Raw genomic sequence first — 26244 nt, 5'->3', positions numbered from 1 at the left:
TTAAATATCCTCAACAATGCAAAGGCTGACTTTGTTTGTGCTCCTCATTGAATTTCGCTGTTGGTATATGAGCTGAGAGCAGCATTTTTGGGTAAAATGTCCTTTTGACCCCTCTGTAGAAAGTTAGGATGATGAGTTGCTGATATGTGACAAGTAATTAAGAAATTCAAATCCTAATCAGTCATGTGTCTACTTTCAGTCACTCTTTTCTTCACATAAATGATGATGATGATTAAAAGTGAGGAAGGAATCCTCTTCTTGGGTTTGGGGGTAAAAACATTTTAAAAAGCCCTTTTCACGCATCACATTATGGTGACATCATGAAAACAACATTGTCTAAGATCAGGTTCTCATGCAGTAAACCTGTTATCATGCAACATTCTAATGGGATTCTTGAAATACCTCTTAGTCAAGAGGAGAAACAGGGTTAAAGGGGTCCAGCTGCTAATTTCTGCCCCAGGGCCTGCTAGCAGATTAATCCACTGCTAATTCATTTTAAATGGGCTGCCTGGGTGTAATTTCCACATACTGTGTAAAAAGAGCCACATCAGCACCGTCCTGACTTGCTATAATCTAACGCATTTTGAAAAACTGTCCAATGTTTCCTGCAGATGTTGATATGCTGGTGCAATGTGAAATTAGGAGATGAGCAGCAAAGTGAAACGCTGAAGTTTCTAAGCCTGATAACAGAGTGGGAGCACTGATGACTGTACAGCAACAAAGAGGGGACATCAAACACGGAGAGAAAATACTCACCTGATGGTTGCCGCGTGGCTTCGAGCCCACATTCTGCCGCAGAGAAACGAGAGGGCAGGAGGAGACAGCGGCGAGCCGCTCTGCCTGTTAACACCCGCTGAAACAGCCTGAGCTGCTTCTAATGGCCTCGCCAAAACTTTTCATTTTATAATTGGCAGGCAGCCGAGGCGAGATTGACAAATGAGTGTCACCCATCAGCAATTCCTCCAGCCAGGGATGCCAGAGATGGAGAGCGGAAATCAAAATAATTAAAATAAATAAGGTGCCAAGTGATGGCACTGCTCCCTCCAACATGGCAGATGAAAGCTGCCAGCGAGACAGAGAAGCAGGGATGGCTTGAGTGTCAGTGTTCACCTCCTCTCTGAGACCTCTCACCACTAAACCGTTGTTAGTGACAAAAATCTGACAAGTGGTATGTTGCCTGTGTGTGTTTGTGCAAACGTGTACATGTGTGTTAACAGAGGCCAGATTTTCAGATTTAAACTAGTACGATGTACAAGTTTACACTTCAGAATGAGTTGATTCTCACTTCCTGTGTGCTCCTCACCCTTTTTTTCTCATAAAAAAACTGAGCTGTGATGAGTGAAATGAAGCAGCGACAGACACAAAACAGCTGCCTGCGTGAGGCAGTCGTGTCCCTCTGCACCCCTGAGATAAGACATGTTTGTGTTTACATCTGCTGCATCTGGACTGGATTTAAACCCAAAACTGATTCACGATAATGCAGGGTCAAGAAAATCTATCAAACAAGCTTTTGATTTAATTATGATTCTTCATTCGTATGAATAAAGAGGCCATCCTACTATCAAAGTATGATAAAGGCCTGTGGGTGGACTGTTGTGGGGATAAGGCATTAACTTGGGTAATAGCTCGAGTTGTAAGTAAAAAAAAAAAAAACAGCTAACGTTGCGCTAGCAGGATGGGGTTAGGAAGAGTTAAGAGTTTATGACTGCATCTGTCATCACTTTTCTTTGAGTGGAGCCGCCATGTTGGATTTTGTGAGAGCAGAACAAGGAATGGGATGATTGCTGAAATCATATGACCTTCAAATTAGCAGTCCAGCTCCTGCAGTTTGGTTCTCAGGGTACTGGGCACAGTTCTGCAATGGCTCTGTGCTGGTGATTTACACAGGTTCACCTGCATGTAGTGGACTGTTGTTGCCACTTGTTGGAGGTATCAAAAATTCCCGGAACAATCTGAGATGGAGGCGATTTATTGCTTGTGTTATTGATGTTTATCCTTTGGCTTAGTTCTGCCCCAGAAAAGTCAAATACAAAGATTTGCATTGTGGTGGAAATGAGGGAAACTAAGTGTTGAAATTACAAACAATTGTCCAGTGAAAGTATTTTCTTTGCTTTTCACCAGTGCTTTTTTATTAGTTATTTACATTTGACTTTTCTTCTATTTGTGATCAAACCTTTTGTCATCAGATCCCGACATGTTGTTAGCTTTGTGGAGGACAGCATGTAAGCTCGTCTGCAGCTGTTGCTTTCCAGAAATCCTGTGAGAAGTGTGAGAGTGATGCACAGCCTACCATGGATCTCACATCAAACTGTGACTGGCAGACCTACTTTTGATCATTTCACAGGTTGATGGAATAGATCAGGATTCAGTATGTAGGGCACTCACACATAGCCTCGTTTTTTTTACATGCATATTGGCAAGCCACTTATCCAAGTGTTTAGAAAGAGGCCCCTGGGCAACATTTAAAATGTTTTTCTGTCCCTACTCATAACCCAGTTTGTTTTTGCCTAAACATAACCGAGCACTCAGCAGCCGGTCTGATCCCAAACAACAACTGCGCGACAGTAAAAATGAAATCTATATGGTGGCCAGGATGCCGCTTTATTGGAGCAACCCGGAAAAACACAAACACGTACCATTTTATAAATCTCTGCAGAGGTAATGATCAGCGTCAGGATATGCAAGGCAGCTGCAGTGCACGGAGAGCAACACAGATGTTGGTCTGATGCTACAGTGATGTGTTGTAAAAAACTATCTTTAATGTAATGTTTCCTGTGTGTATTTCTGAAGTTCTGTTGTTCCAGCTGTTGTGTTGCTAAAAAAATTCCTCCACGCGTCTCCGCACAGAGAGCGCTCTGACACTACCGCAGATAAGGCACCAACTGCTCAGAAGTACTTCACACAACCCCACTGAAAGAAAATAAACTATCCATCTAAAATCAGTGGAGTAAAAAAACACAAATAAAAAAAAAATAGCTGACCAAAGTTTGGTTTAAAATGAGAATATCCAGTTCTGCTCAGTTAAATATTAGTATAATAAATATAGGATCAGGCTCTGTCCCAGTAACAGAACCTGGAACCATCTCTGTTCTGGTTGTGAGGAGAATGACGCAACAATCATCCTCTCATTCGGCTCTAATTCACCTAAGTGTGGGTATATTATTTAAAGATAATACTTCTGTTTGGTTGTGTGCGACAGTCCTGCATCTCTTTAAAAACTTGTACGATTATATAAGCAGTTTGACCAACTGCAGATCCACGCACACACTGCTGTTGTCTCTTTTGTATTCCTGCCTCATTTCTCACCACCTCCCTTCTCTTTTTCTATTTTACTCTGCTCTCATTTTCCGTCCTTCGCTGCGCTGTTATCTAATGGAGCTCCGCCGTGATGTGCGATGCTACGTGAGATGGCAGCAGAGCAGACAGGTGAAAGCCACTTTGTCATCACCAGAAACCACCTGCAAGCTTCCAACATGCTCATTAGCACCTTTTTGCTTCTCTTCTGATCACTCGCCTCGCTGTTTTTCTGTCGCTAACCCCCTGCTGGCGCCAAGCTTTATTCTGAAATGTCAAACTGCCACCCTTTCGCTGACAAACGCTGACGCTGATTACAGAGTGAGGGCCTGGACCAACAGCTCAGGACGGGCGGAGCAGGAGCGTGATGCAACGGCAGAAAAAAGAAGCCCCTCTGCTTCTCATTATTCTCATTATTAATCCACAGGTTGCCAGATCTGAGCCAAACTCCCACATTTTAGGCCTTTATCTGAGCCGTGAGCAGTACAATTAGTTGTATTTCACCATTTAAATCTTCATTATTAGACTCCTACTGACCACCCACAGCAATGTAAGCCAATAAAGCAGCAGGTGGAGGTCTGTGCAAGTTACAGGTGTGATTACTGGCTTTTTCAGACACCAGTCAAAGGGAAAAACATGTATCAGCTTCTCTATGACTGGGCATCTTTTCCAACAAAAGCAGTGACTGTAATGTTGCTAAATTAGGCCACGCTCACCATAAATATGGCTGTGTCTGAGGGGCTTACAGTCATATTAACAGATAAGCATTCTCAGTAAATATCTGTTTTAATTAGACATAAGTACTACTTCAGGAGGAATCTGTCAGATGGTGACACTAACTAAGTAAAATTTTCTGCTCGGCATCAAAGCCTTTTTCATTCACGGCATTCAAGCCAAGCTATCAGTGAAAACTATGCAGAATGTTCTAATTTGTGGTCTCATTTAAGATTGGAAAGCCTTGGAAGCTGGGCTTCCATTTCCTGGCAAAATAAATGTGAAGCGGTCTTTTAAAAGCAATGAATAGTAAAATAAATAATGAATAATAAAAAGAAGTTTGGTTTGTGAAAGTAACGTTTGTTGACACTGAATATTACAAAACGCTAAGTAACCCTGATATTCTCCCTCTTTCTCACCCTTTAGGTATTTCTCCCTTCTTTCTGGATCATCTTTAAGGCGATACTTCTGCTGCCTTTCTTGGTGCCATCTTACTCACTGCTTAAACATGGAACATAGATTACATGCAGCATGCATGTGGTAAAAGAATGCTGATCAAATATAATAATAATTCATTTAAATAATTGGATAACTTAACAACCAAAGTCTTAAAATCACAACCCTGTTACAATCAAACACGTAACGGGGTGGAGTGTGACGGAGTTGTGATTTTTGCACAAAATGGCCGCTGCTCTACATGGTGAATACCAGAGAAAGAGCACATGGCGTGCATGAGATTCAGTATTAGCATATATTCTTGAAATAATAATGAAAAACAATTCATAATAGTTTTCTATCTTTTATTCATGTGAGGGTGTTGAGTCGTTGAGTGACGACCACAATGCCACAAGATAAATGACCAAAATTAAAGCAATCGTTTGTGTAATGGGGGTTGAGTCGTTATTCAGCTACAGAACTAAATAATGTGATTTTGATGAATAATTATCAGTTGATTTTGATAAGAAAATATCACCAACAAATAAGCACAGCCAGATATTTAGGTTGATATCCAAATGTATGGACTTTTTAATAGTTTTATTTGATATATTTTAAGTATACTTTCATCGAAGGCCATGAGGGACATGACAAAATAGGTGGTTTCAACAACAAAAAAATAAATTCTCATAAAAAGATACAATTTTATAAATGTTCTTTACACTGTATTAAAGGAAACATTTCAAAGTATGAGTTAAGTTGTTAATATATATATTTTTATGACCCAGTAGATAAAATACACCTAAAGAGGAGAGGGGGACTCAAAATGCACCTTTTTCATATAACGACTGCAACTATCAAACAGACACAGACAGCGGGGGGGTAGCTAACATAAAGATGCTAAAGTAGGAACAAAAAACTCCTGAGGTGATTGCTGCCACTCATACCTGCAAGTCTAAAGCTGTTGTAAACATCTGTTTGGCTCCAGGTGAATACATCGTGTCGGTGTCACCATTTCAGAGCATTTTTATTTGGGGAACTCTGTTATTTCTTCATCATTTCCACCAAACTTGATCCTAATGCAGCACTCACGCCGCCTGGCTCATGCTTGTTGCTCACAGGGTAAAAACGTATCCGTCAGTTTCCATTTTATAAAGAGAATGGAACAGATATAGCACCTCATGTAATGACTGTCAGGTTAATAACCTTAAAGCCAATTTAGTTCTGTTATCTTTGCAGTCTCTGGTCTTTGCACTAAAAACCTAATTCTGAAAGTGGTTCAAAATATTTTATGCAGAACAGTTAATGAAAGAATACCGCTGGCCATGTGCAAAATTCAGCTTTCATTCTGAGATAGAATAACCACTTTGGTTATGATAAACAATGTGATTTCTTAAAAACTAGATTATTGTTCTTTAATTTAACGCTCCTGGTTAGATACCCCCAATTTTGGGCAAATAAGACCAAACACAAAGAGTAACTTCCTGAAACTGCTATGTGTTGGTTTGACCTGCTGTTTGTGGTTTAACTAAACAAGGCTGCAGGAAAGCAAGGAGCACTTTCTCAACAGAAATGTAAAAAGCTTTTTTCTTTTGTGTCACTAAGCTAACCCAGGGAAATAAAGCTGGCTGAGTTTTGAGTTTTTAGTCCTTTAGCTTTTCTTTGATTTATTCTTCCAGGAACAGACATGCAGAAAGCAGAGGACATGCGGGAGCAGACGCACCATTTCTCAGCAAAAAGAACATTCAGCAGGGAGCACAGAGTTGCCTTCTATTTTATTTCCTTAGATATGAGCTTGAATAAGGTCAGAGAATAACCTTTGAAGTAGTGCACTATAAACCTCACAAGGGCTGACTGAGAGACAGACAGTGCGTGTGTGAGTGCGCTGTGACATTTTCTCCAATCCTCTAATTTGAAGCCGATCCACTTTAAAGATGTTGGAGGTGGAGGGACTCCATTGTTCCAGTGTTTTAGAAGAGTTTATCATCTGTTGACCTTCTCAGCCACAAAAGCCACTAACAGAGAAGAAAGAAAGAGTTAGAAAAAGCAAACACATCCACTGCTTTCATTTGTGTTCAGTAAAGATGTTGGTCTGTGTCATGCAGCAGCTTGTGATCAAAGCTAGCAGAGAAAACCAAACAGCATTTTGTCAGCTTTCAGCTAACAACATTATCTTGTCACTGATTGGTGGATGTTTTCTTACCACCGAGGGAGAGGCTGCAGGGTACTGAAGTGCAACAAGGCTTCTGTTTCATCAGTTTTCAGGCATTTATACTAACATCATTTTATCATGTTCGAATAGACACGAATCCACCAAACAAAGATTAACTTTTAAAGCTGTCCTGTTCTGTGATTAAGAGCAAAAATGTGTCCCCGCCGAACCAGGACTTGAACCCAAATGCACGACTTGGAGGACAAATAATCAATCTCTAATGATAAAGTATAAACGGAAAATCACTCTTTCGAGGAAGCCCAAGATCAGAATAACACAAGTTTATAGAAATAAACAAAGAATAAAAAACCTTATTGGAGATTAAATGATTAAAAGATGGACTGGCATAGGTTCTCTGGGCAGGACAAAGGGAAAACAAACTGTATATACCCCCGAACACACACATATAAGGGAATGGGAAACAGGTGGAAACCATCAGAGCAGCAGACAATCAGACCAATGGGAAACACAAGGGGAAAGGGCGAGTTACCTGAAATGAGAGGAGAGTTAAATGGAACAGGAAGCCATGAGACAACAGACACAAGACAAAAACTAAACGTAACGTGACTTAGACATGACAAAATGTACAGCCTGTGCCTTTTAAGACATGTAAAGGGACATTTTGGGTCAAAACACATCCAGTCACGAAGCTTCTACAGTTTAGAAAAGCTACTTTCAAACTGTGAGCTAAGATGAACTGAGAAAATAGTTTTTCCTGCACATAAATGGCAACAGGTTCTTATCCTCAGCGGCTGCTGTCGAAACGTTGTGGGTAAAACTAAACTTGACTGTTTCTTGTGTGATTTCTATCAGAAATAAGTAGGATGATGAGTTTAAATGTTGAAATCCAGATGAATCTGAGCTGAGGTAGTATATTTTGATTTCACATAAGAGCTTTTTAATTTTACAGACCTTGTGAAACAGGCCTCAAATCAACTTCCTCCTAATTCATTGGCTTGAAAATCACCAGCTTACCATCAGAGTGTGTAAGATTTGTATGTTTCCATCAGAGACTGCGCCATGAAAGAATACGCGCTAACGTTCACGTCTTAAAAAGGCTTAAAGGGGAACTCCGGTATTTTTAAACCTTATTTCTGGCATTAAATACGTTCATCTGCTCACCGAGAACAGTTTGGTGAAAGTCGGCGTCCTTCAGAAGATATTTAGATAACTGGAGATCCATATAACGGAGTGAACGGGGCTTAGACGATGCAGCCTCTAAATAAGGCATTATCTGTCTTTATTTCACCAATACTTTAAGAAGAATGAATGAATGAACGTGTGCTATAGCTCTGATAGCTCATAGCTGCTGTTATGTGGCTACTTGCAGCTATAGGAGAGCTAACGGAGGGATTTCTACACAAAGTATTGTGTCAGTCGAGGAAAATCACGTGTTGCAGATACAGGACACGACTCCTCAGTGGACTTGTTCTTCTGGACAGCAATGGATGAATTAAAGGAAAACAACATGATTAGTCAGAATAGGATCATTTCAACTGAGATTTAACTTCGCTCAGCTTTTCTTGTGCAACAGGACAAAATTAAAAGAAATTAAGTAACATTAACTTAAGTTCTTAATTACTGTCGGTATCAGGTTTAAAACATGTTGTTTTAGCAAATCTGATCTTAGAGAAATATATTAAACCAGCACAACTTCTTTGACAACAAGAACTTGGTGGTTGGATTTAATGTGCTGAAAATACAAGCAGGCACGATTAGAATAATTCAATTAAAAAGAAGTTTTGTCATGGTGGAAACAAACTCTCGTTTTTAGAGTTTTGGGAGGGTGAAAGAGGAGACTTTCACCATACAGAACAATTGTAAGACTTCCACATTATTATGTGTGTTTTTGGGATCTTTTTGCTTTAATTTTCAGTTGCTGTTTGATTAGATGTTTTTAATTTTCTGTGAATCAGCATCTCATTTTAACACATTACATGCATAATGTAGGCATATTACATATTACATAGGCAATAAGTTGCAAACAAAACGGATGTTGGTCTCAATCTCAAGTCACATAAAGGTTGAAAGAGAAACACTTAGCTTAACACTTGAGGATGACGTCTGCCATCATGTGGAAAGACGTATGAACAAGCAACCTGTGTGACCATTTCAGATGGAAGAGTCGTGGCTTTCCCGGATTAAAAGGTTAAAAGGTTGATGCTGACTTCATAAAGCAGATCCAGCATCAGCCAATCCAAGACCGGAGACAGGAAGGAGGCTCTGAGCCCAGTTAATTCAATGTTGTATTTATCGATCTTATCTTATTGAACAGAATCATAGACGGGAAGAATCACACATATTGTCTAAACATGTCCAATTGGGAGGTTTCTAACCATTTTCAATGGTAATAAAACTGATACTATCGAAAGATCGAAAAATAACAAACAGAACTTCATAAGACCGTGTATCATTAGTGCTTACCAGTAAAGGTTTCCATTTTTCCTTAAATTCCACAACCCTTCCCCTGGAAATATAAGTCAGTCTCTCCCTGACAACACAGGAAGCCATCCTCTACACCCAGACACTGCTTAGTGGTGCATCCCTTTCTTTCCAAACCACAGCCTTCATCTTTCTGGTCTGCAGGAACTGAACATCAATCAGGCTTGGCTCTTTTGCACTAACTGTACAGTAATCTGGGAAGATACCCGAGTCAGGCAAAGCCAACAATTAGAGAAACAGACAAGGTCTTAACCACAGTATTCCAATATTTCCTTTTAATTCAGAGCAGTCCCATTCACAATGAAACCAATGCCCTTCCCCTCTTCACATTTTATGATCAGCGACTGGAATGTCAGGGGACCAGTGGTTCAACTTTAATGGGTCAACATTTGCTCTCATTTACCATTCGTATCGCAGCAGGTTCACTCTGATGTTAATGGATTGTTTTTGAGCCCGAAAGCATTCCCTTTACCACTCAGCGTTCAATGTTTTCTCCTGAACGTCTTGTCGCCTTTCCTCCAACTTTTCAAAAGAGAACTCTGTTCCACGTGACGTGAGAGGATTAGAAAAGAAAGAAAGCTGATATCTGCCATTTATGTAAGAAGGGGTTAGATTTTCCAGCTTTGATAATTGCGTTTCAACCACAGTCTACTTGCATTGCAATGCTTATATTGTAAATATTTTAACACACACGCATATATATATATATATATATATATATATACTTTCACTGCCTAGATTTAAAAGCAGCCATCAGCCCTTCCTGCCCTGAGGTACTTTATCCTATATATGGGAGGAGAATCATTAATTAACCAGTGTGCTTAATACCAAATATTAATGGTGTTTGAAGTAAAATATTCTTTTAAAATCATTTTAGCGTCATGTGAAGATGGCAGCTTTTGTGGAAAACATTTCCATTCTCCAGTTTCCTAATATCCTCTCCAGGAGCTGTGGCCCCTGCCGTTTCTGAGAAACAATGATGTCGCAGTTCTTTTGGACTCCTTCCAAAAAGGATTTCCTTTTTCCATTTCTCTGCCTTTTTCTGTCTTTGTTTGTGGTTCTGACCTCAGACGAGACATTAAAGCTATCTGCTCTGTTCAGGTTCCCTGCTCTGGCTTTGTCTCCGCCTGCCATTATTAGTTCTTCCACCAACACTGGGGCGATGCTCCAATCTTAAGACCAGGCCAACTCGCTGTTTCCAAACATATGTACTTCTGACTCATGGCTCAAACATTCAGAGGTTTGTTTGTTCTGTTATTATTTTCAGAGTAGAGATGCATTTGTTTGCATCTTTTCCCTCCAGAGGGAGAAGAGGGGATGACAGATGTCGCCCAGTTGGCTCTGGTTGTTTCCGACCTGCCATCAGCAGCCACACAAAGTCCCATCAATCAGAGCAGGTTGTCATGTCACTGACACGCAAACACAGTCCACATGCAGTACGTGCACAAGTGTATGTGTGTGCAACCAGTAGTGGAGTATTCAAGTACAAACAGACACACTATGTGAGTAGACCCACTCACAAACACACACACAAACCATGGGGAGTAAATGGGCTGCAGTTGCCATAGAAACAGTCGAGTCCCACAACATCTATTCCAGAGAGCCTTCAGAGAAAAAAGAAGTGTTTGTCTCATTTTTCAGATGTGTGTGTGTGTGTCTAAGCATAAAGAGCCACACACACACACTCAGTGAGTATGTGTGTGTGTGTGTGTGTGTGTGTGTGTGTGTGTGTGCGTGCGGTGGATCCCCCTCTGTGATCACAAAGAGCAGCTCTCATCCCTGAGAATCCCATTTCATGGCCAGGCTTAGCAATGCTTGTGTGTGTGTGCGTTGATGTGGTGGTGTTGGGGGATTACAGGGCCGCTGCTCATACAGGTTGAGATTATTCTAAATAAGATGTGAAATTCCTTCAACACCCCACCAACCACCAACTGGAGGAGCTGAGAGTGAAGCCTGTTATGCATACCTGAGTTTTCTTTTTCGGTTAAACTATTTTCAGACAGTTTATGGGTCCAACGATAACACCTGTGGAAATTTTTCAATGTTCGTGTTTCTGTCTGCAAGACTAGGCCTAAAAATGTCCCCAAAGCTGTCATCAGCAAACATTTTAAATAAGAGTCGTGTGGCCTTTCACTTCCTGATGTTTCGTTTTACCAGTTGGCTTCACAACCAAGTTTCTGACTGGATTAGAAATGATGACGCATCTGTCGGACTTGATTTAGAATCTTCTCAGATTTAACATTTCTCATTTCTTTTGGAATGAAAGGTTTGAATATTTATTGGTGGCAATAAGATTATAAACGCAGCTATTACAGCTTATTACAGAAAACTGGGAGGATTGGAAGGGACGGCCACTGTTTTTTCCCCAGGTGCCACTGCTTTTAGTTATGGGGAATAGTTACTATTGGATTTTATTTGAAAATAGAAAAATAAGAAAATTACTGGCATTTGACGGAATTCAGCGGCTGTATGATATTTCACTCTTTAGATACAGAAACAATCCAGCCTCTGTCGCCATCTTACTGGGAAGTAGGAAGGTATGTCACCGGGGGATGGGGGGGGGGGGGACTGTCTCAGTACGATGAAGACAGCCCTGCATTCATGCACAAAGATTGAACTGGTGACCTGAATTGAAGAATCAGTCGGTAAATCATCAAATGACATGTCAGTTTACTGCAGAAAGTAACATGAAATGTTCATTTGAAAGATTAAAAAGCTTGCAAATTACTCCACAGCTAAGACATAAACTTCATTAATGTTTGCAACACAGCACCTCCAGCTGTTATTTTATATATATTTCACCCCAACGCTTTCAAACACAAGTTTGTTCAACGATAAACATCAAAGAAGCTATCAGAGAGTGCTCACAGGTGTTTATATAAAAGATAAATGCAAAAGTATTCATCCTCCTCGGCTTTTTATTTTTATTTCGTGTGATGGATCTGCACAAAATAGTCTAAGTTAGTGAAATGAGAAAAATATATATCAGAAAAAAACTGAAAATTGACACGCGCATATGTGTCCACCCCTTTGCCATGAAGCCCCTAAAAAGTTCTGGTGCAACCAATAATCTTCAAAAGTCACATAATTAATGAAATGTAGTCACATGACCTGTCAGTGTAAACACCTTTTCTGAAAGGCCCCAGAGGCTAAAACACCACTAAGCAAGAGGCATCACACCATGAGGACCAAGGAGCTCTCCAAACAACTTAAGGCCCCCGTGGAGCACCATCAAATCCATCATCTTCAAATGGAAATAACATGGTTCCACAACAAACCTGCCAAGAGAGGCCCGCCACCAAAACTCACAGACCGGGCAAAGAGGGCATTAATCAGAGAGGCAGCACAGAGACCAAAGCTAACCCTGAAGAGTTGCTGAGTTCCACAGCAGAGACTGGAGTATCTGTCCGTAGGACCACAATAAGCCGTACACGCCATAGAGCTGGGCTTTATGGAAGAGTGGCCAAAAAAAACATTACTTAGTGTTAAAAATAGGAAGGCACGTTTTGAGTTTGCCAAAAGGCAAGTGGGCAACTCCCCAAATGCATGGAGGAAGGCGCTCTGGTCAGATGAGACTAAAATTTAACATTTCGACCATCAAGGAAAAGGCTATGCCTGGCGTAAACCCAACACATCCCATCGCCTGAAGAACACCATCCCCACAGTGAAACATGGAGGTGGCAGCATCATCCTGTGGGGATGTTTTTCAGCAGCAGGGACTGGGAAACTGGTCCGAGTCGAGGGAAAGATGGATGGTGCTAAATACAGGGATATTCTTGAGTAAAACCTGTCAGTCTGCCTGTGATTTGAGACTGGGACGGAGGTTCAGCTTCCAGCAGGACAATGACCCGGAGCATACTGCTAAAGCAACACTCGAGTTAAGGGGAAACATTTAAATGTGTTGGAATGGCCTAGTTTAAGTCCAGATCTCAATCCAATTGGGAATCTGTGGTTAGACTTGAAGATCTAAAAAAGCATCCAACATGAAGGAGCTGGAGCAGAGGAATGGACAAAAATCCCAGTGGCAAGACGTGGCAAAGTCATAGAGACTTATCCAAAGCAGTTTGCTGTAGTTACCGCAAAAGGTGGCTCTACAAAGTACTGACTTTAGGGGGGGTGAACAGTTATACATGCTGAAGTTTTGTTATTTGTCTTATTTGTTGTTTACTTCACAATAAAAAAAAATGATGCACCTTCAAAGTTGGAGGCATGTTCTGTAAATTAAATGGTGCAAACTCTCAAACAAGCCATTTTAATTCCAGGTTGTGAGGCAGCAAAACGTGAAAAATGCCACAGGGGGTTAAAACTTTTGCAGGCCACTGTATATATATTTATGTATATATGATGAAATACAAGTGTGAAATTGTCCCAGACTTTTATAGACATGCAAACACTTGTGAAAAATGCAACACCCTATCTCACAGTTTGAAGGACTGTGATGTGGATTCAATCTTCCTTCACCCTTGATCAGCCTCTACAAGTTAGAAATTTGGCCTCGCAGCTTTTACAACATCTGCAGACAAAAAAAGCAGACAAATAAGAACACAGATGGGACAGGAAACATACCTCAGCCTCGTCTTTGTCTTACATTTCATGTACAAATGAAAAAACAACATTTTAATGTAAAAAAAACCCCAAAACACTGGGTGTTATGGCAATGTTAATCTATCTCAATGACAGCATATACGTAGAACCAGTTGTTAAAGGTTTACGGATTTGTGAAGCTGGAGAGAGATCTGAGAGCACAAATGAGGACAGCATGCATTGAGACTGCCTTGCATTACTAGAGGATGTTCCTGAGAGGAACACAGTGGTCGATGAGTCTCGATAGAAGAAAGAGAAAATAGCTCGATGAGATATTTCTCGTCTCTCTGATGGAAATTCAAGAGTTTTAGGTCTTTGTGAGAATATAATGCCAACGTATTATAAACTAGACACACTACAACTGAGGAAAAACAGGCGGGATGTTACATGATGATCTGGAATATCTTTGAAGTTTTGAATTTACTGAAATTTACCCTACAAGCTGGCAGTCTTCTTTTCCCACTTGTTTTAAGAGCAGAGAATGAAAGTGAAGAAGCAGCTGGTTTAGATGGAGATTGGTGTGTGATTATAGGTTTGGTGTGAAGGCTGGATTGCTTTCAGATGCAAGAGGTGGATTCTATTCAACTCCATCCCACTCACTGGCTTCACTTCTGTTTTTCACTGAACAAAAAGGATGATTTGAGATCTCCGATCATGGTACTGCTTGTCAGATCTGAAAGACATTATTGTAGCTTGCAGTGTGATAAGATGCAGTTCCTGGATCGATTGTTGCCAGGCTACAGGTCATATCACACCGACAATACAAACGGATAGAGAGCTGTGAATTAAATCCTTTGTTTGAGGAGACAAAGGTGAAAAAGTGAGAAAAGAACATATGTTTCTCATCAACAAAAGCGCCCACTGCTGCTGCAAAATAGCAAAACTTTCTGCACACTGAGCACAGATTTATTTACTGTCTCCGACTTGAAGATGGACGACCACAAGGAGCTGAATTTATCCGATGAATCATAAACTAAAGAGTGCTGAAAAACGCTGAGTAACTCTCAACTGCACTGCTCTGCTCAAGGCTTAATATCAGCAACCTGAACAACACATCCTTCTTAGCATTTTGTCCCACACTAGTACTTGGTCTTTGGGTCAGTTTGCTGAAGGAGGGAACTGATCTATAGCTGCATATTGCCATTTATCCTTCTGCAGCACTGAAAGATCATTCATAGTTAGAGTCCATTCGGGCAAATGGCTTGTGTGACATTAATTTTGTCATCAGTCTGCAAGGGTCTAGCAGGTCCATCTGCAGTCCACCAGGTAGAGCACAAATGCACCTTTGACTGTGCACCTGGATTGATCCTCATTCACAAAACCCACGTCGACAAGGAGCAGAACAATAACATGGACATTTGTTTTGAGCTGAGGTTCTACGTGAAATCTCCGATATCCACAAGGGCTTAGCGATTGTATCGATACCGCAATGTTTATCGATATTTTGTTTCCCGATAAAGTATCAATTTTTCAGCCGTGGGTATCTTTTTTTCTTTTTTTTAAGCAAACTTTATTGAAAAGTCAGATGTTACAATTACTGAAAACACAGAACATTAACATAATACAAAACAATGCCGGGGGGGGGGGGGTCACATTATACAAAACAGTGATAAAAAGTGCATAGCTCAGTGGTTTTGATGGCTTTTATATTTATAGAATGTAGGATTGTTGTAATGTATTGTTTGAGCTCCTTCGCAAAAATTTAAACAAGATGGTTTATGATTAAAGAATTTGGATTTGTGTTTATGGTATTTAGCAAGTAAAACAAGCAGGTTGATGATGTAATATTCACAATATAAACATGAGTCTGCGTACACTGAAGACACAGTTGTGACATGTTTGTTTGTTTCTGTTTGTCAGGTGGTGTTGTCCGTCCGGTTCAAAGGTCGGACCACCAGTCCAGTCAGAGACGATTCATGTTAAATCACACTGTCCCTTTAAAATATTTCAGAAAATTATGTGTATTAAATTGTATCGAATCGTATAAAATCGTATCGAATTGTTGGCTGAATGCCGTGTATCGTATCGTGAGATCAGTGTATCGCTACAGCCCTAAAATCCACTCCTCCACAATGTGCTGCAGACAGATTACACCTGACTCCCAACCTTGAGACTTCGGTTTTTCACATAAATTTTCATTATTTTGCTGTCCTTATTTCAACTTTCGTTCTCTAAATTTACTTCCTTCACTCTACTACCGAACTACATCATTACACATCAAAAGAACACAGTTAAGGTAAGGAAAACAAAACATGTAGATTCTATGTTGCACAACACATTATGTTGCAGGAAGCTTCACCAACATGAGTCCATGTTTCTTCGGCAGCTCGACTGTTATGTTTGCAGCTGTCACAAAGTGAGGTGTAGAGGGAGGACCCGGATGCAGATATTGCAACAAAAAAAAAAAAAACTTGATTTATTGTGGCACAAACAAACAACTTAACTGTGAACATGAAAAACTTACAAAAACAAAACATGGCTTGAACTATGGAAACAAGACTATGACTCTGGACAATGACGATGGGCAAGAACGATTAACGACCAGCCTGACAACATGAATGGTGGTGAGGATCTGGCAAAGAACCTGGAACCTGGAAACTAAAATACTGTGGGGAGGTGATTGGTGATGGGGTGCAGCTGTGAAACAAAAACAGGTGACTTGAGTGAACCTAATGTGACAAACATGACAAGAAATAAACCTGAAAACAAGACAAGACAAAAACAAAAACAAAACTCAAAACGTGACCTAACAGCAGCCATGGAAACTGTACCGACCAACAAAGGTTTGGATGTCAAACTTTGTGTAGCGAGCGTATGCTGGAAACCATACCAACAAACACGGGTTTCTCCATGTATGGCTTGCTTTGTTTGGCCTTTACAGTAACTGCTTCAACATCTGTCCACACAGTGTTTGCCCTTTGCTTTGCCACAGCTACTGTTTTGGTTTGGAAGTTTCTCACCAAAGGAGAATCAGCCCATCAGGCATGCTCAGACACGCTTTCACACCGGTGACTTCAGCGTTCTGGACGTAAATAGGATTATTATCAGGTTTTATTTTAAATAGCCAGAGTGGTTAAGTTGAGGACTAAAAGTCCACATGTGCTGAGTTAGAGGTGAGAGCCAGTTGATCTGAAAACTGCAACTGTTTAATCACTGAGTTCAAACTGAAATTTTGATGTGTGGCTAAATTTCCACGTAAATTTCCATTAATTTGATGCCTGATTTAATCGGGAAACATCGTGATAGTTTGGTGTTTCAAACTCTGTTGTTCTGTGCAGTTAGATGTAATATTATTATGTTTAATGTTAGACGGATGGTAAACGGTGCAGTAAAATAGATAAAATGATCTTATTACAGACTGAGTAACTATTGTCACAGTTTTGTTCTTCTTCTTCACCTCTCTTTCTGCTGTTATCAGATGCTGCATGAGTCTCATCTCTTCACTGTGTTAGTATAACAACACGTCATGACTGGCAGCTGGGTTGTTCTCTTGATTTGCTGACCAAGAAACCTTAGAGTATCAGTGAAAAATTTGTGTGTGTTCTCGTCATTTGTGATGACACAAATTACCAACCTTGTCGGGACCAAAGAAGGGTCTTAATGAGGCAGAGCATAATTCATGGGGTTTAGGTGAGGGTTAGGGTTGAGGCGGGATATAAGGTTAGATTAAGTTAACTGTTAATGTTTTCGTTCAGGTTGTACATAGATAAATGGAAATCAATGCAATGTCCAACTAAGGATAAAGCTTGTGAAAGCTTGTGTGTGTTTGGAGTGAAATAGGATGCATTGAGCAGATGGATGGTTTGCAGTTCTGTGAACCACGGCAAATTAAACAGATGCTTCCAGCATCATTTCACTTCAAACTCATTTGCTAAATTTTAATGTGATTTTTTTTCTGCATGTGAAAGGAAGCATAGTTTTTATCTTTGTTTTTGTTAAAGAATCTAATTCTTTCCTGTCCATCAGGAGCTTTAAAGTGCTGTGACAATCACCGATTCATCACAGCCAATAAATGTGATGCACAAGACATGAAATCGAAATTTTAAGTATCTTATCCAAAGATCCCCTTTATCACCTTCAAATCAACCCATTTTTAAAGCAGGCTTCTCACCGTCTTTAGTTGTGAATAATTAGAACCAATTAGTAAAGATTAGTTCTACGACCAGCACTCTTCAGTTTGTACAAACATGACTTTCCTGAATCAAGCCAAGGGGCTGCTGTCCAAATATATGCAGATCACACAGTTTTATACTGTAAAAAAGCAAAAAACTAAAAGTTTCATACAAATCAAAGATCAAATTTAATGGTCAGCCAAGGAGTTAAGATTCGAGGTCAAATATCTAGTTTTATCTGCCAGTTGAATCTAATTAACATAACCTCATTTACTCTGTGTATAATATCTACTTTTATATCCACATGCATTTAAACACACATATAACACTGCATCTGTTATGTGATCATACACTTCTTTATCTTATTCCTCTCTCACTTTATATCTTTTATATTCTTCAGTTAGTTATCCCTCTTCTTCACCCTACATTGGTGTGTTTTCTGTGATTTGGACAGCTGGAGTGTTGCAGTTACAACAGTGTTCTGTCTACTCTCAGTCTTGCCATTTCCTCACCTCCTTCCTCAGTTCCCTCCTGCCTGGTCATCAGCTCCACTCCTTTCACCTGTGCTCACTTATCCTCAGCTGCACTCATTCACCAATCACCCTCCACAGTATGTAGACTCAGCATTTGCCAGATCCGACCGTTACCCCTCATGTCATCTCGGTCAGTTCAAATCTGTGTTCTTTGTCTCTAGTCAGGTCTGTTTATGCTTTGGTTGTTGCTTTATCAGTTTTTGTTGTTTGATGTTCCGGCTTAGCTGCGTTTTGCTTTATAGATTTGGAATAAATCTAGTTTTAAATTCAGTCTGCATTTTGGGTCCTCTCCTCTCTCCTCGCCGCCGCCTACACTCGTGACAATCATAAACTCACCAGCTGTAAAGCACCAAGAGAACTTCTACGATTATGAAATAAGAGTATTAGACGAGAAGCTGATAAGATTGCGCCACTAAATTTGTAACAGCCTCAACAATTTAACAACAAATTTGAGGTTTAACAAACAAACTAACAATAGAAGAAGCAAGATAAGTGAAAATCTACCTCTGCTGTTCAGAACTTTCTGCTCTCTTTACTTTTTAAGCGTCATCAATCCAGTTTCAGTTTCAGTGTCACAAAATCCAGTTTATTCAACACGATTATCATCACCAGAAGAATTCCCAATAATCAGCTTTAGACATTTTTCCAGAATACTTCAATCAGTTAATTTCATCTGTAAATTTGATGGCTTTGTCCTCTTGTTTGTTTATTACTGCAACCATAGGCGCAGGGCCGGCTCTGGGTAATATGGCGCTCCAGGTGAGAGTCGTGTTACATACTTTTGATTTGTGCCAGTTTTTCCTCCTCCTCCTTCCTTCGCTTTCTAAAAGCAGCACCTGACTTGGGTGCCCTTTTCATTATAAAAGTTGTTAAAACGTTGTTAAAAATAACTCGACAACGTCCTTGTTTATTAATTGAAGAAGCTGGGGTGCGCTGCCCCTCCCCCACCTCACCTTCCACTAGCGTCAGGTTCAGGGCGCCTGTCAGCAAATAGATTTTTCATATTGAGTTTTTGTGTTCTTTTTATTATTTATTTAAAAGAAAAAGTGTCAAGAAATTTCAAGGATGGGTTGAAATTTATTATTCATATCTTCAAGTATAATTTTTTTTTCCCACTTTGTGAATTAAATTTTTGAGCCCCACCAGCAGATGGCGCCCCAGGCAACCGCCTGGTTCGCCTATGCCCAGAGCCAGCACTTGTCATTGATTTGCTGATAACCACTCCGCTACCTATAAACGCGTTGTCATGTGATGTCAGATAAACCGCCAAAAAGGCTGGACAGCAACTTGCTGTTAAACTAGCATAGTGGTTGATTTAGTCAACAAAATGGACATATTTTTCACAATAATATCCACCGACCCGACACCATCTTCCATTGAGAACTCTACCGTGGCAACGACTGAGGACAGCAGCAGTGCAGATGTTTAGCAGAATAAAGGTCGGACTTTTCAAGCTAGCTGGAAAGGTAAATACCTGTGGATAGACTATGATGCTGCAAAAAACAAAGTATTTTGTGAGGTTTGCACTGTTGGATTGTGGATTTTGTTTTCCTTTATCTTCATCGGAGCCTTTTGCGTTAGGTTACATTAACATTAACTTCTCGTATGCATCACCAGTGTGCAGACTGTGTGTTTGTGAAAGAGAGCGTATGCGTTTCAAAATAGCAAAGAGTCATGCAAACACGGTGAGCACCCACTAGCAGAAACTAGCATAAATCGGTGCCCCTGACTGTAACTACACGTAAATATGAGAGCTGAAAACTATAACTCTACAACAGTTAACACGTAGAAAATAAAACCGTAACAATGCTCAGCAGCATGATATAAACACTGTAAAACTTGATCATCACCACCTTTTATCGTAGAGCCGATTCAAATCATAACTATTTGTTGCATTTCCTGGCATCATCATCTTCAGGCCATTGCAGCACAGACACACTGGCTACACATGGCAGACCGCTCTCCTATTTTCAGCTCAAACCTTCCTCTCTTTTTTCCTGGAAATTTATTTTTCTGCTCATTCTCCAGCTCATTGGGGCATTTATACCGCAGATGTAGAGGTGTGAGGTCTGGCTCATGCTGAGACACCATTGTGAGGGACTAAAAGGGAACTTTGATCCAGTGGAGATCAGTCCATTAAGGCGAGTTTCCTCCAATCACTTCCAAGTCATTCATCAATCGACCAGCCGAGCAGCGAGGCTGCTGAACTCCTCGCCATCTTGTTTTCATCCCCCTTTTTGCAGGTTGTGTTTTCAGAGTGCCTGTGAGTGGATGTGGTTGCGGTCGATGTCGCTCAGGTGGTCACCATCTCTGGATCGATTCTTCTGCTTGCTGGTTTCACACAGCAGTGGTGTACAGGGCTGTGAGCCGGTGTGTTCTTGAAATAAAATGTTGACCCACACGGGAGCTTTGAAACAGCACAGTTGACAGAATATTTACAAATTAATTAGAATGATTTGCACTCAAACACCCTGATAGGTTGGAAAGATAACTGTTGAACTAATCGAATTTAAGTTCAGCATATAGTTTAGATTCTGAAAATATCTAATATTTTCTGCTTTGAGAACTCCGAATATGACTTGTTAACAATAAAAGCTGGAACTCTGATCGCATTTCCATGTGAAGGTATACATGAAACAATGCGTGAAAATCCACAAAACATTTGAACATTTGCTGCCCTCTGACAGGTGAATAAAGATGTGTAACTCACATAAAGAAAGTAGCAAAGGATTGGCATGAATGTTGCTGAATTCGGTGCCTTTTTTGTGGACAAAAGCTGTTAAAGGGGTTAGAAAAATAGCTTGAGAAGCTTCGTAACTTGGCAGTAAAGTCTGAGAAGAAGCTTTCTTGACAAACTGGTGAACGTTATGTCAGAGGATGCAATGCTACACTTTTGTTCTGTCTTTCCCTTCTTGTCAACATGATACGTCTTTAAAGGAGATTTCTTAACCATCCACATGAACTTAAGGATGAACTGATGAAATTTTGGTGATAAAATTTTAAAAGTTCATCTGCTCACAGAGAGAAACTGCAGCTCCTCTTTAACTTGATAAAGAAAGGATGATATTTACAATCCAAAAGGTCTGGCAATAACATTTTCAAATCATTCTTTTTCATTCCTGCTTTAATTCCCAGTACAAATGCTATCGTTCTGTCAAAGCCCATCACCGCTGGCATACAAAGAAGATCTCCTTCATCACGATATGAGATACTGACAATAAATGCAGCAAAGGTCATTCTGGAGTGTTTGCAGAGCAAGAAACAAGATCCCCGTGTTGTGAGAGGAGAATGACACAGGATCCACCAACGTGAGATTCTCATTTTCATATTCATCAGGTTGGAACGTCACGGCTCCCTGGTTCGGCAAAGTCATGGATTTGACAAAACAAGGAAATAAGACGCTGTAAAAATGGAAATGGAAACAATAATCTTGGATGTCCACCTTGAAAAACCTTTGTGGCTGCCTACTGTCACGGATCCAACTGTGTTCAGTCGGAGCCAATTTCACAGATTATTGTTCAACGTAAAACTTCCCTCATTAAATTCTATAATGGACTGCAGGGATGAAATTCGCCTCAAATCTTTTTCCAAACTTTAAGTTGGACACTGAGGGCCTCCAATGTGGATCTAGACTTCCACAGGAGGAGGGATAAGAAGGGAGGACAGTTTGGTTCCTGGAGGCATAAGGAGGAAATCCAGGGCAATTCAGTTCCAAATATACTGAGAACCAACAATGAGATTGACAACTTAACTTAATATACTTAGATATACCCTCTGTTATTTAGCAGCTGCTATCCAATAACTGTTTATGCATTTAGCAGACACTTTTATCCAAAGCAACTTACAGGTAGGTATGTAGGATAAGGGGGTCTTGTCTAAGGACCCCTAGTGGAGGTAGTACCTTTCATGCTGGGGATTTGAACACAGGTCTCCCACATGGAAGGTGGCAATCATACCACTACACTATCCAGTCCCTAAACTGCATTTTTACATCTCCTCTCTAGGTGGAAACCATGAAATTCCACACACAATTTTAAATACCATTTGTAGTGGTTTCTGTTAAACATTCTACCAGGAGTGGGGTTTGAACCCACGTGGGCATTGGCCCATTAGATCTTAAGTCCAACACCTTAACCACTCGGTCATCCTGGTACAAGTAGCAGAATCCCTGAAATATACATGTAAAACTAGGGTGAAACTAATTTAGAAACTATTCAATTAGGACAAGCACAGCAGGTACTGCTGTTCAAAGAAGGTGCAGAAGTGTAGGTTAGGTCCTGTCCTCATAGAGGTGTTTCCTGAAGAGATCAGCCATAAAGATGCTTGAAGACAGAGAGAGAGATCCTGCTCTGGTAGCATTTGGTAGCCTGTCCCACCATCTTTGAAGCACAAATGAGAACAGAGTGGACCCGGACTGCCTTGTGTGGAGGGATGGAAGTACCAGACAATGTTCCTGAGAAACAAAGTGTTCCAGAAGGAGCATAAGTCTGTCTGAATGAGTTTAAACAGCCTGTTGCTCCACCGCAGTCACTCTGGAAGCAAGCCTTAGTTATTATCCCTCAGCTGCTCTGTGTCTGATGCCAAGGGTTCATTCAGAAACATTTATCAAACATTCAGTACACTCACAATAAATCACGAAAAAGAAAAACAATGAGCACTGCAGATTCGATGATTGCTTCGTATCCCCTGCAGTTGGCCTTTTAACAACACTGTTCCAAATGTATGGTTATTGAAACATGCCCTACTTCACACATGCATCAGTCTGGATTTCTGATGTTTAAAACTGAACTCTTCCTGTTTCACAGAAGCACACAACTGCAAGATGATGAATCTCGTTGTTGGTAATTCAGCAGAATGTATAGGATGGACTGTCAAAGTCAAAGCCGGTTCCTTTATTCCCATTATAGGACAACGACATATACTAACCCCCCCTGTAAAACAACCTGCAGGTAGCAGCATGAGTCAAGATGTAAGACCCTTTTTAAAAGGGAACTGCGGTATTTTTAAACCGAGACCTTATCTCTGGCATCTACTCACAGAGAACAGTTTGGTGAAAGTCGGCGTCCTTCGGAAGATATTTAGATTCCTTGAGATCCATATAACGGAGTGACTTTAAGACGAATAAATAAGCTGTGCTGTCATCCCAGTAGACGAGTGTGTAGAAAGCCCTCTATAAGCCCCCCGATAGCCGCCAATAACAACAACACAGCAGCTATTAGCTAACAGAGCTATAGCACACGTTCATTCATTCATTCATTCTTCTTAAAGTATTGGTGAAATAAAGACAGATAATGCCTTATTTAGAGGCTGTATTGTCAATTCCGAAGGACGCTGTCCAGGTTTAAAAATACCGGAGTTCCCCTTTAAGGTGCATGTTCACTTCTTCCATACTACATTTTCCCCACTGAGTATCAAACCCAGCTCTCAGTTCAATGTCATTTGCTGAACTTGTGTAGTTATTCTGCACTTCCTGGTGTGCCGAGTGTCCTTATAGTGGGTGATGAGGCCAAAACGGAGATGTTGCATATAATCTCTCTTCTCATTTTAAAACTCAGTTCTCACAACCAACGCAGAGCACAGACTTGTTAAAGTTGCAGAAGTCGAGTCGTTAACATTCGGAAGAGTCTGGATTGTGTAGAAAACCTCTGGGCGGTCTTTAACGCAGATCATTAGGATAGTAGCAGACGTTAAACCAGCGGCGGCTCCAAAGGAAGGTTTTGTCTAAACGTGATGGAGGCTTTTTGTGTTTTAGATGCTATTCCTCCCTGTCTCCCTCTCCTCCTCCTTTAGTCCTCTGGGCCAATTTTCGCAGGCAGCAGGGGACGAATAGAATGAGTCTCCTCACAGCAAGGTGTGGGGCTGAATGGGGAGAGAATGATGAAGAGTGGAGAGAGAAAAGAAACAACACTTCACTGTTTGGCAAACTAAATAGCAGACAAGCCTCAGAAACCCTCTGCCTTTCCTTGACAGACCCGAAAGCACCGGCTTCATATTTGTTAACTGATGCACATATTTCCTTCCTCTCCAGCTTCCTGTGGTCTTTCAGGTCATTTCTGTTGGTCTGTCATCCAACTTCAAACCCAATTAAACATCCACAAAAATGCATGTATGTGGATTAGAGTTAAGATGTCACGATACCAGTAACTTGAATGGGGAAAAACAAATTAAATGAGTGAAAAACTAAATTAAACTCCAAATAGTTTCTATATTAATCAGACTGCAATCATATTCATGATTATAAATGAAGTCATTTTAATTCAGAAGTGGCTTGAACCTGCTCTCACAAATAAAGATCACTCAGCTGCTCAAAACACTTTGCAGCAACTTTTGTATGCAATCATGCATAAACAATACACAAACTGTATCACACCAGGAGGAAGCCATACATCAGCTCTGTGCAGAAACTCTGGACTCCAGCTCATCTCAGATGGACAGAAAGACAGTGGACACGTGTTCTGTGGGCAGATGAGTCCACGTTTCAGCTGCTTCTGGGAAAAACTGATGAGAAAGAACATCCAGGCTGTTCTCAGAGAAAGGTTTAAAGCCAGCGTCTGTGATGGTGTGGGGCTGCATCAGAGTCCAGGGCATGGATGGCTTCATCTGGGTGAAGGTACCACTGATGCACAGCTGGATGTTGGAGTTCTGGAGAGACAGATGCTGCCATCAGGGTGACGTCTTTTCCCGGGAGGTCTGTGGTTATTTCAGCAGGACGATGCCAGACCTCATTCTGCAGGACTGTTTAGCAAAATGTTCTTTTTGACAGAACAAATCAGCTTGAATCAGCTGCCGTGGTTAACTTTGACTGCACCATGAAGCTTATTTACACTTCACAGACGCCTTAATGAGCCAGACTGTACAAGCATTTGTTTTCAGCGTGCAGAATGACACACTTTGACACAGCACTGTGCAAAGTCCTGATCAAGCCCTCATTTCTTTGTTCTCTTCATATCTCAGCATGATGTGCAGTGTGTCCTTAAACGCTGAGTAGAGACAACAATGGCAGGCCTTAAACACTGTTGTATGTGTACAATAGTATTCTATGAACAGAATCAGGGGTTGTTGTGTCACTTTGAGAGGGATTGCAGCATGTTGAGGGTTTTGTTTGCTTATATATTGGAAGTTGGGGCTTTTGTTTGTTTGACAGATTGTTCAGAGGACAGCAGAATGACACTTGAGATGATACATGGAGTGCATTTAATGAAACCGTTTCCAGGGTCAAACCTTGATTTTCTTTTTTCTTTGTGTACAGTTTGTTCAGAGACAAAAAAGCTTTTCTGCTGTGCTTCTATTCAGAAAAGAGAAGAGAGCTCTCTCACACACGCACGCACGCACACGCACACAGTAGGTTGTGTCTCTGCTTGTTTTCAGCATCGATCGCAGAGATCGACCTGCCGAGCCTCACAACATCCAGTCAGTAACCAGTCAGCAACTGAGTGACCGCTGCATCGATCTTCTGCTTCACTGACTGATTAAAAGGCCGACATGACTGTTTCCTGCCTGGTTATTAACGGATTGACTGGTTTCCTGTTCAAACAGCTCTGTCACTGCTTGATTCCTCTTCTTTTCTATCATTTATTGCCATCTTTTTTCCTTGGTTCCTGTGATGCTCTGTAATGTTGATGATCAGACAGGAGGAGCGTTTTCCACGCAGCAGGCCGCGGGTTTGATCCCCTCTGCAGGCCGTCTTTCAACAAAGAGCTCGGACGTTAAAAGGACTGCCAGTCGATATCTCGCTGTGTGGCTGCACTCGATCGACAGACTGATAAAAGCAGCTGATTGGCTGAGAGATCTGACTATGGATTAATACAGAGACGGTTGTTTGGGTTGTGTTTTCAAAGCTCAAAGCTAATCTGGCTCTTTTCTGTCTGTGTTGTGTGATGATGACGAAACAAACGAAAGTGTGATCTCTCAATGAAGC

At 40.8% G+C, this 26244-nt stretch overlaps 1 protein-coding gene and 1 non-coding gene across 2 annotated transcripts in view; both read right to left on the bottom strand.

Annotated features, from left to right (window-relative positions):
- Positions 1–26244, bottom strand: part of hopx (HOP homeobox) — a 404275-nt gene that overhangs the window by 66502 nt on the left and 311529 nt on the right. The gene's annotated exons all lie outside the window — the stretch shown is intronic.
- trnal-uaa (transfer RNA leucine (anticodon UAA)) lies at positions 22396–22478 on the bottom strand. Its single transcript has one exon. It is a non-coding gene; the product is annotated as a tRNA-Leu (tRNA).

The sequence above is a fragment of the Leuresthes tenuis genome, unplaced genomic scaffold (assembly GCF_036924035.1).
Source record: "Leuresthes tenuis unplaced genomic scaffold, fLeuTen1.0.hap1 SCAF_11, whole genome shotgun sequence".
Lineage (NCBI taxonomy): Eukaryota > Metazoa > Chordata > Actinopteri > Atheriniformes > Atherinopsidae > Leuresthes > Leuresthes tenuis.
This window is presented reverse-complemented; position numbering and strand designations above follow the sequence as displayed.